This window comes from Nanorana parkeri, unplaced genomic scaffold, assembly GCF_000935625.1.
Source record: "Nanorana parkeri isolate BGI_ZX_2015 unplaced genomic scaffold, ASM93562v1 scaffold826, whole genome shotgun sequence".
Taxonomy (NCBI): Eukaryota; Metazoa; Chordata; class Amphibia; order Anura; family Dicroglossidae; genus Nanorana; species Nanorana parkeri.
Genome location: NW_017307094.1, coordinates 388,600 through 400,097, shown reverse-complemented (window position 1 = coordinate 400,097; position 11,498 = coordinate 388,600).

The window sequence follows — 11,498 nt, the reverse complement described above, 5'->3', positions numbered from 1 at the left end:
GTCGCCCGCACCGCCGCCACGCTGAGCCAGTCACACTGTTATTATAATACATATACAGCTACTCCTCACTTAACAACCTATCTGTTTAATGACCGCTCGGACTTACAACCAGCTGCTATTGTAATTGTACGAGAATTTGGGTCAAGCTCATCTTACATCATCCTTTCTCAGTCTATGTCTCATTCCCGCAGTTGGTCAGTCAGTCAGTATTCACTACTGTACTGTACATTGGTATTTGCAGTATGCAAACCTAAGTCATGTACTGTATATTAGAGCTGATTTCCTCTATTCCTCACTTAGTGACCAATTCTCTTAACAACCTAGTCGTAGGAACGGAACTCGGTCGTTAAGTGAGGAATGTCTGTACTGTATATAGCTCTGACATATATATACTGCAATGCTGTACAGAGAACACTGAGCCAGTCACATCAGTCTCTGTACAGAGGAGCTTACACTCTAATGTCTAAAAGATAGCCGGCTGCAATGCGGGCAGTGCATTCCGGCCAGATTTAGACGGAATGCACTGCTTATGGTGTGAACTAACCCTTAGTGATGCCCTGTACTCCGGTGTTAGTGACGCGCTGGACGCAGGGCTTAGTGATCCCCTGGACGCAGAGCTTTGTGACCCCCCCGGACGCAGGGCTTTGTGACCCGCTGGACTCTGGGATTAGTGACACGCTGGACGCAGGGCTTAATGAAGCACTGGACGCAGGGCTTAGTGACGCGCTGGATGCAGGGCTTAATGACGTGCTGAACGCAGGGCTTAGTGACGTGCTGGACGCAGGACCCACCTGAGACCAAACACATACCTGAGAATGATCCTGCAGAGCCCGCCATAGATGCTGCACAGCCCATCTGATACTCTCTATGGTGGGCTCTGCAGGGGTCTCAGGGATCCAAACCTAAAAGAAGCAATTTCAGGGAGGTGTCCCTCTCATTTCAGAGAGATGCCCCCCCCCATCCGCGGAGGGGAGGTTAGGGGGGCTAGGAGAGAGCACCCCCTGAAATGATGGCAGATAGCACAGGAAGCAATAGCTTCTTTGCGATCTGCAGGTTTTTTTTTAGTATTCTGACAGTTGCAGTCGTCATAATAATAAAAAAAAAGCAAACTAGCTATTGCACCCGCCCTCTGGTGCTTTCAATCTCCAGAAGAGGACCTGATAGAAAACTTCAGGTCCACCTCTGCTGATTCACAGCAGCAGTGGGTGGGTAATTGGCTATTACCCATCTTTATTTCTGACACATTCTGACTCTCTAAGATGCTCTTTTTTTACCCAATCATGTTTCTGATTGGGAAAAACTACAAGTAAATGCGCATCACCATGACACGCGTTCCCACTTTGCAATGGTGTGAATGGGGATTCACAGTGCTGGAGATGCATAGCACTGCCATTCATTTGAATGGCACCCCAAACGTACCTCCCATCTGCAATGGGCTTGACTGCACTGCAACTTGCAGTGCCGCAATACCATGCATGGTGTTGCGGTAAACAAAACTGCATGTATGAACTTTCATACAAAAATCCACCAGTATATAGTCATCTACAGGGTTTACTTCTACTTCAATGTTATACTGAATCCTCTTCATAGCAATTTCATGTGAAATAAAGATTCTATCCCTATATACACATTCATACTGACTTTGATGTAATAGATTATCTAAGTCTGAACACTCAGGACAGCCATTTCCTTATCATGTTAGAGGAAAACTTCTAATGTAACGCTGCCCTACACTGGCCATGTCTTTCCCCTGTGCCCTTGTAGTAAATCACAGTTTGCAGACTCAATATATAAAAGCATGCAATTACTGTAGTACTCACTGTACCTCCTTTTGTTTGTGGAATGCCCATAGTACTCTCCATTGTTTTCTTCCACCTCTGACACTTCTGGGAGTATCAGAGGCTATTCATGCCTAAGATCCCGCAGCTTCTGCTTTAAAATGAGCAGCTTTCATTAAAATAATACCCAGTGATCCTACCAGGAAGATCCTTATTCAGGCTCTTCCTATTGTAGGGTGACACTGCTTTGTCTTTTTTGTCTTCCAACTGTGCTCCTACATTGTCACCCTGTCACACAGGCTTTCAATGGAGGCTACTGTTTTAATAGACATTACACAGGCATGTTGTCACCATAAGAAACCAGGCATGGAGTGTGTGAATGTGAACTAGAAGGGAAAGAGGCTGCAGGAGATCTTCATTACTGAGATGTACCAACACATAAGAAAGAAAAACAAGTATTTACACATATATAGACACATAGGGTGAAATGTATTAAAACTGGAGCTGACGGAATCTGGACCTGCTGTGTGTTGCAACCAATCAGCTACTATTTCCTCCCGTTACCCTAAGGAGAACTATGGGGAAAAGACTTAACCCCATAGCTCTCCTTTAACTGAACAAACTGAAAAGAGAAACCGATCCAGATTTTGTCTGCTCCAGTTTTGATAATTTCCATCTCATTTTGTATTGTATTGTAACTGTAATGTCTTCCCTATATTGTAAAGTGCTGTGCAAATGGTTGGCGAGAAGCAGGACAAGAACAAGGAGGAGAAGGAGAAGAAAGGAGAAGGAGAAGAAGAAGGAAGGAAAAGAAGGAAGGAGAATGAGAAAGAAGAAAAAGGAGAAAGAAGAAGGAGAAGGAAGGAGAAAAAGGGAAAAAGATAAAGAAGGAAAAGGAGAAAGAAGGAGAAGGAGAAAAAAGGATAGTGAGAAGGAAGGATAAGGAAGCATAAAGAGAAGGAAGGAGAAGAAAAAGAATGAAGGAAAGAGAACGAGGAGGAAGGAGAAGATGGAGAAGGAAGGGGGAGGAGGTGAATAAATCCTGAAAATTAACCCGATATACACTCTTTTTTTGCTTTACTGGATGTGAGTTACCCAGTCTTCTAATGCTGACCATATACTATTAGATTATCTATCAGCTTCCTCTTACCACACATAGCAGCATGGTAGATCAAATTTTTCCCCACTGTCAGGGCACATGAACATTGACTGCAGCTATTTGGCTGAAGTCACTGTTTGGCCAAAAATGTTTATGCCAGCTCCTTTGCCAAAAGTCAATTGATGTATAAACTTTGCCAAGCTAAGAGGGCATTACACTGTAAGAATCAGTATTAAACTGGCCATACACTTTGGCTGAGACCTGCTAATCCAGTAGAAATTCAGCCACTGAGTGACCCCCTCAGGGCCCCCCATTTGCCAAAAGTTATTATTTTTTATAGATTTTGTCAAAGGAGTCAGTACAAAAACTGTTGACCGATCAATGGATGCAGCCAATCAGCTGCAGTCACAGTTCCGGGATCCTGACCACGGCACACCTACCATTGTCAGAATACAAAAGCCCAGCAGCGGAAGGATAGCCTATGCTTGGACTCAAGCATTTTTTCTTCTTCAGCCCATGGCCCAAAGCTGGCCAAACACTAGCAGATTTTGAACAAACCCTCAGCTCATTAAAACATTTAATAATGCCATCAGAGTCTTGACGAATGTAGTTAAAAATGTTGTTTGTTTCTAACATTTGATTTTGTAATGAATGTAGTTTCTTGAACGAAAAACGAATTGACTGTTAGAATTTCGGTTGTTCAAGAAAAAATTCCATCCTGCTCTTTCAACTTCATTTGTTGCTAGAATGTTGCTAGAATTGAAAACGATTGTAAATTTGACTCCATTAGATAATACAAAAACTGAATGTTCCCAAAACAATTTTTTTAATGAAAATCTAATGTTGTTTGCCCAGCTTTATTCCCAATTCACATTTTTGTGCTGCGTGAAAGCGCACTGAAGCGATGCACTTGCAGTGCCACTACTTGTTAATGCCCCCCAAACATGGCCAGTAAAACATGCACGTGTGTCAAACGCACACAAACATGTGGTCAAATAACACGGGAAGCTCACAGCTGAAAATTCTGCATAAGCTTCTTTGGAGTATTTGTTGCCCTTGTGGCAGCCCATTGAAATGAATTACAAAAACACACACGGACGCACTGTGCGTTCACGTATTGCGAAAGTGTGAATGGGGGCCTTAACCTGAACACCTCGAAAGTAGGGTTTCCACCTTCTCACTGTAGAAAAACCTGAAAGTGGGGTTGGGAAAAACAAGCTACTGCCACAAGCCGGCAAGATTTATTCAAACTTTGGTATGGCTCGATAAAAGATGGTGTGGATCAATATACTAAGATCAAACCAGTGAAAAATATATTTGGAATTTTTATAACTCAGCAAGGAACCTATAACTATTATTTTCCTACACAGGCAGCAATACATTATGATAATTGACCCTGGCAGTCATATGTTATATTTTCCAAGAAGCCTAGAGAGCACTAAATTCTAACAAAAGTACTAAATTGTAACAAAGCCCCCCAACTAATCACTAATAGATATTAAAGCTGCCCTATAAATGATAAGAAACCCCAGGCAGGAATAAATGTATCACCGTCGCAGACAACAGTATCACCTAAGATTTGAACCACGGGTGGCAGCCGGCTGGACAAAATTCAATTTTAGAATCGATGAAGCCAGGAGGAAAATTGTCGTCCGAAAGGGTGCCGATACCTGTCTCAATACAATAGCTGTCAATGCAGATTTTTAGCGTGCATGGGGTAATCGAGTGATTCCTACGAGCTGTACTGTACAAGAGAAATCTACACATGTATGGCTAGCTTAATGCAGTTTGACCACATGCTTGCTGCTGTCATTGCAGAAAGTACCATGCTGTCGTACTTCAGAAAACCCTTGTTGGTCACAGGCTGCTGCAGCCTTCGCTCTCAGCTCTTCTGCACATCCTCATAAGGGAACCCAGAGGTGCACTATGCTTTACTTTGCTAAGATCACACATAGCTAACAGCCCAATGTTTAAGCAAACAGCACGGGTTTCGCACTACACCAGGGGTGGGCAACTCCGGCCCTTGTGCTGTGCTTTAACTACAAATCCCAATATGCTTCTGCCTTTGGGAGTCATGCCTGTAACTGTCAGTCTTGCAATGCCTCATGGGACTTATAGTTCCACAACAGCTGGAGGGCAAGTGCGGTCTACCCCTGCACTCAAGATGACCCTGGGGGGGGTCAAGCCTACAATGAGGGCTTGGCTCATCTACGAGCTGCACAGCAAGTACAAGAACTGTTCAAAACCTGACCGGTGACAACTCTCGTCTAATGTAATCCCACACTGTACTGGCCATGTCTTCCCCCTGCTTGTCCTTGCTTGTCTCTTTATATTCTGCTGCTAGCTTTACAGGAATAGCAAAAAGGAAATGTTGGATTAGGCAGCCCTCCCTCCTCGTTCCATCCTGACTACACATTCCAGAGTGCTTTGCAGCTACAGGCTTTATATATCTGTTAGAGCGCAATGTGTACTCACTCTACATCCTTTTGTTATGTCCACAGCCTTCTCCCTGGTTACAAAAATCGATTTTTCTCCCACCTCTGACACTTCCAGGAGTGTCGAGTCTTTGTGTGCCTGAGATCCCGTAGACGCTCCCCTCCCCCTTATCAGATACAGGAAGTGCTGTGTAGGCTTAAAGAGACATGGTCATCAAAAGGCTCAATCTATGTGTTACAGGAATGCAATGAATACTTACTAGACCTCCTTTTGTTATGTCCACATCTTCTCTCTAGTTGCAGAAATTGCTTTTTCTTCCATGTCTGATACTTCCAGGAATGTCAAGACTTTGAATGCCAGAGTGCCTGCAGCTGCTCCCCTCCCCCTCCTCAGCTACAGGAAGTGTTGTACACTGTCATCAACTCACAGCTTGCAGGCTCAGTATAGTCGCACTGTATTTCCTTTTGTTTTGTGCATGCTGTTCATCCTGGTTACAAAGATCACTATTAGCGTTTTCTTCCATTGAAGACTCTGTATGATTGAGAACCCACTGTTCCTTCCCCGTTGTAACTTCAAGAAGTTCTAAAAACATTCAAAAAGTGTGGCTGAGAAAAGTGTCTCAGGGTTACAGGCATTGTTATTTACACCATGTACAAGGTTGCATAGTAGGGATGCACCAATACCAAGTACCGTACTCAGTACAAGTACAAGTACAGATACGTTTCCAGCTGCAAGACTAGACTAGAGAAAAATTCAAAAGTTAGGGGGCAGATGTCATTTGTAAGGAACACACGGAGCTCCCGGGATTTGTACATTTGTTACATATTTTAATGTAGGATTTTGTTTTTATAAATATAAATAAAGGGATGCACCGATACCATTTTTGCAAGTACAAGTACTGATACTTGCCCAGGTACTTACAAGTACTGATACATTTTTGTTTATTGTCATGTGACAATTTTTCTAAAACAATACAGACTAATGATTTAATGACCGTGGTGGAGTGCCAGAGCTAGGTCACAGCTGCAACAGCTGCAACCCCGGTACTTCCCGTGAAAATGGCAAGTATCGGCACTGGTATCTGAAAAGTATCGGTGCATCCCTACTGCATATGCATAGCATTCATGAATTTGGAGCAAACCTATGAAACTGGCGCTGCCTTGCAAAATAAACTTTGGGACAGATATATAAACACTGATAAAGTACATAGATATGTCACATCTCTGTCCAAAATGTCACATATGTGTCTGACAGATTTCAGTTGGATCCTCAATTTCCAGGAACGTCGCACCTGAGGTATGTGTCACATACTGCGACAGACATATACAATATGAACGTGCAACAGACTAGTACTTCATCTTACTTTGCATCACTTTCTTATTACCGAAATGTCTGAGTTTATGTATTGAATATGCCATAGAAAGAAATATGACGCAAATAAGAGCTACGTAAATTAGGTGCAGGAGTCAGTAGAGGTCCAGAAAATGGCTCAGAATGTTTTTGAATTTGGCGCAGGCATTTCTTAGGCTGCATTAACGCCAGAATTTTGGTGCATATGCAATATTGAATTCCCCTGACTGCCATCAACTGAATTTTTAGGTTTAGAATGTCTGGTAAAGAAGAACTTTACCCACCAATTTCCTGTCTTCCAAAGCAGTTACTTTTAGGCTCTGTTCACACCTAGGCATTTTGTTGCTCAAAGATAAGCACAACAAAGTCCACGAGTCAAGGAATCCCATTTATTTTTATGGGCACACACCTGAGCATTTGGACGCAAGCAGAAAAATGCCTGCCGCTGGAAAAACTACATGAGCAACTTTTCAGTGGGAAACTTCATGCAACAAAATGGGCAACAAAGCTCTCAGGTATGAACAGGGGCCGATAGAATTCCTTTTCTTGAGCGTTTTGTTGCGCCTAGCTTTGAGTGACAAAACACCTGGGTGTGCATGTCAACTCTCAAGGTTACCTGTGTGCTTAGTTCAACTGAACTTTCAAGTGCTCAAGTGACTGGTGTCATAGCTGATCACATGTGCAGCACCGTGACAATTGCAATCCAAACAGAAGCTAAGATTACGTCTTCCTAGGCTGTAAGGGATAGGAGGGTGTATGCGAAGTGTACTCACTGAGGGGAAGTTATCAAAACTGGAGCAGACAGAATCTGGAGCAGTTGCCTATGGCAACCGATCAGCTTCTCTCTTTTATTTTCAAAGCTTAGCCAGACCAGCTGAAAAGAGAAGCTGACTGGTTACTATGGGCAACTGCTCCAGATTCTGTCTGCTCCAGTATTGATACATTTTCCCCACTGCATATCCTTTAGTTATACCACAGTGTTCTCCCTGGTCACAGTAATTGTTTTTTGTTTCCTTTTTCTTCTTCCACCTCTGACACTTCCAGGAGGGTTGAAGCTCTGTATGCCTGAGAGCTCCCAGTTATTATTATTATTCAGGATTTATATAACGCGTTACAACAGTACAATGCAAGACAAGGAGGTTGGGGTAGGGGTGAGCTCAGGTTTGGACCAAAGACATTTCAAAGCTATATCTGTAAAAAATAAGTCAAGGCAACTGGACATGCTGTATTTTTCTTGAAACGTTTCACTGGTCACCCAACCAGTTTTCTCAAAGCTTTCTTGAGAAAGCCTTGAGAAAGCTGGTTGGATGACCAGTGAAACGTCTTCAAGAAAAATACAGCAAGTCCAGTTGCCTTGACTTATTTTTTACAGATATACCATGGCCTGGATGAATGACAACCTTCACAGACACATTTCAAACCTCCTCCGAACTCTGAACCACTCTTGAAAATAGAAGGAAGCTCCTTCCTTGCCATCAGCTGCTGGTGGAGAATTCTCTGCCCGTAGATTGAAGTAAGCAAAGGGTCAGGATGAAGAGACATCATTTGCCTGATATGGCTACATGCCTTTTGGTCAATTATATTTATCTAATATGGGTTATGAAAATGTCTTCAACACAAGCATTCCACCCCTTTGTTTACATGTAGCTGCTGGGCAGAGAATGCTTGTATTACAGCTAATTGGGTGGAAGTGTTCATGAAACTTTGTTGTTTGGAGAAGCTCAAGTTCAGAACCTGAGCTCATCTCTGGTTAGGAGTAGTGATATGCAGGGGCTTGGTGCAGTAATCCTGTGTTAAAACTTTTCATTCTTCAGGAGCTTCCTGTAATAAAGACCAGTCGCTGCTGCTCTTTCTCCTTTGTGCAAGGTGACTCGTCTCATATCCGTCCCACCTGTAGTTTTCTACAGGTACCCGCCGTCTGGAGTATCAACCCTGGTGAAATACATAGGTCTATCTCCCTGGTGATCCAGCGGCTTGTTAACCCACAGGTAGCCTCCTCCTGTGACCCCCCAATGGAATACTTTACCTCTCCGATGCATGACCTCCAGCATTGGTGTACTCCCTTTTGTTTAAACTGAACGTCTTTCTCTTGAAGAAGCCCCTTGGGTCAAAAAGCGTCAAGATAAAAAGGCACTTTGTGGCATTATTGGCAGCAATTCTAACTTGTTATTTTTAACAGCCATCAAATGTTTTTAGCACCATTAAAGACCTATTCATGAAGATTTACATTTGTTTATTCCTGTTTTGATGACAACCCAAAATGAGGGACTTTCTTTCACTTTCAGTGATAACGGTCACCAGGACCAATAGGGGAGGTGAGTCTTCCCTAAGAGTCTTCCAGAAGGCTCGGTTCACATCTAGGCATTGCAGGAACGTGCATCAAAAGCGCAAAAAATATGTGTTTTGTCCCCTGTTTGCAAAACATGCACAAATGCGAAACACATTTGTGTTGCCATTACTAGTTAATGGCACTCCAAATGCGGCTGCAAGTACGCACATTCCTCCTCCTTGTTTGCACGTGTTATAATGTGCACAAAAATGGAAACCGCTGAACACCTGTCACGAAAAATAATCCATGAGCTTTTTGCCGCATTTGTTTAACCGTGTTTATGAACCCATTTAAATCAATGTGGATGCGTGGCAAACGCAGTACACAAATGTGCAAAAATGCACACAAGTTGGATGCGCATTCCCGCAAAGCGCAGGAATGAACCAAGCCTAATAAGGACTCAGACAGCAATAAAAACTTGACAGGTGTTCTAGTCTCTCTACACTCTATCCAAAACTGTTTTGGCTTCACTTGCACTTTAATGTCGCTTTATGACTAGTGAAAACAAAATCCTAATTAAATGCCATCAATCAAAAAAGCGCATAAACTCCACCCCAAACTGAATATCCCAAAATTCACATATGAAAATGTGATATCAAAACTTGAAACATCTGAAAAACCACAACTTATTATGGCACTCCAAATAACCTATAGCACACACACTCAACCCAAAAGTGAACAGTATTTTGATCATTTAAAACAATGTTTTGATATTACATGGCCCCCCAAGGTATATCTGACCCCACGCTGGCCATGCTTTTCCACTGTCACCCTCCTGCTCATGTCTCCAGATCCTGCTTCTAGCTTCATAGTAATATCTGAAATAAAGTGTGCAAGTAGGAAACCCCATCCTCCTTGTACCTTCCTGACTTCACATCCCTGAGTGCTTCAATTCACAAGGGTTGACTTACTAAAAGAGTAGAGGCTGATCACAGTAAAGTTAATGTTCATGAACAGGGCCGCCCTTAGAAATTATGGGACCCCATACAGCCCAACTAAATCATGTCCCCCCAACACAACCCACGGTACCATAATACCGTTCATTGTGGTGGAAAAAAGTAGTGCATGGGCTACTTTTTTCCATTGCAATGCATGGTATTGTGCTGCTGTGTGTTGCGCATTGTGGCCGGGAGGTGGGTTCAGGTGCCTTTTAAATGAATGGCAACACACCTACTGCACTGTAACACATGGTAGGTCTGTTGCGTGATTTTGCATGTGTTGCATGATAATGTGCGCTAATTGCATGGAGCTGTGCAATTAACCCAACACATAGGTGTGAAGGGCCCTGAGACCTTGTCAAAGAGGCATGCATGGGACCAGTGGGAATCTGACAAACAGCGCCCCCACCTGGTCAGAGTGTGCGGCTCCCTCCTTCTGCCTGCAAATGTTGCCAGCTGCCACATTTCCACGGTGCTCAGAGTCCTCACAATCTCTGAACTCCAAAGTCAGAGCTCCCTTTTGTGCAGCCGTTATTCCACTAAGACCTTTGGCTCCACAGGCTCACTAAAGTGAAGGTTAGAAGGAGCAGATGTAAGAAGGGAAGGAAATATCAGGGCAGAGAGAAAAGGGGAAGGAAGCAAAATGAGAGAGAGAGCAGAAGAGAAAAGGGAAAAATATTAAAAAAGTGGGGTCAGGGGGCAGGAGGGTGATTTGTTGGTATAAAATGGGGTATGCTGTGGGAGGGTGATTGGAGCGAGGTAGCTTTTTTGAGTTGGAGCACCCTGACTGGGTGGCTGGCCACAGAGAGTGATGCATTGTGAATAGTCTGAGAGGGCAAAGGAGACGATCTGTTTATATTCCTGGGAGTTTTTAAAATTCAACCCAACACATCCATGTGTGGATATATTTGGTGATTTTTGGTGATGTCTTGGGTGATATAGATGTGTTCCTCCCATTCTGCTTCTGATCCTGCTAATTTCTGTCAAGTTTTGATTTAAAGTGCCCAAAATAATGTGCTAAATATTGGTAAATATTAGAATTTCCTGGCAGGTATTTAAAGGCACTTGGAACAGACCTTAAAGAGAGGGTAGTATGGTGGTCAGTCCTGTGGCGTTTTTGTGCTGTCTTCTACCTGCAGTTTTTTCCCCAATCCTTTCCATATATGTGCCTTACATCCTCTTTGTTTGTGGGCCTTCCCATAAGCAATGCTGTTGGGTTATCTGGCTAGTCTGTGTTAGTTGGTACCAATTCACTGTAGGTTCATGTTCCCAAATTACCCGATTTAGCTAGCCTTGTTGGTTCCTGTATTTGACCCATCTCCTGTTTACAATTTTCTGACTTGTATTCTTATTACCACTACATTTAGGCTTGCTTCACACCTGTGCATTATGTTAACATGCAGTAATGCATGCCACACTGACACACATGTACAGTAGGGGCTGATGGACATGCATTGCATCACAAAGTATATTGTGAGTTGTGTTTAAAATGTGCAGTACACCTAGCCTTTACTGCATTGCTTGGACTGCCTTAATGCAACACACATTACCACGCAATACAATGTGCC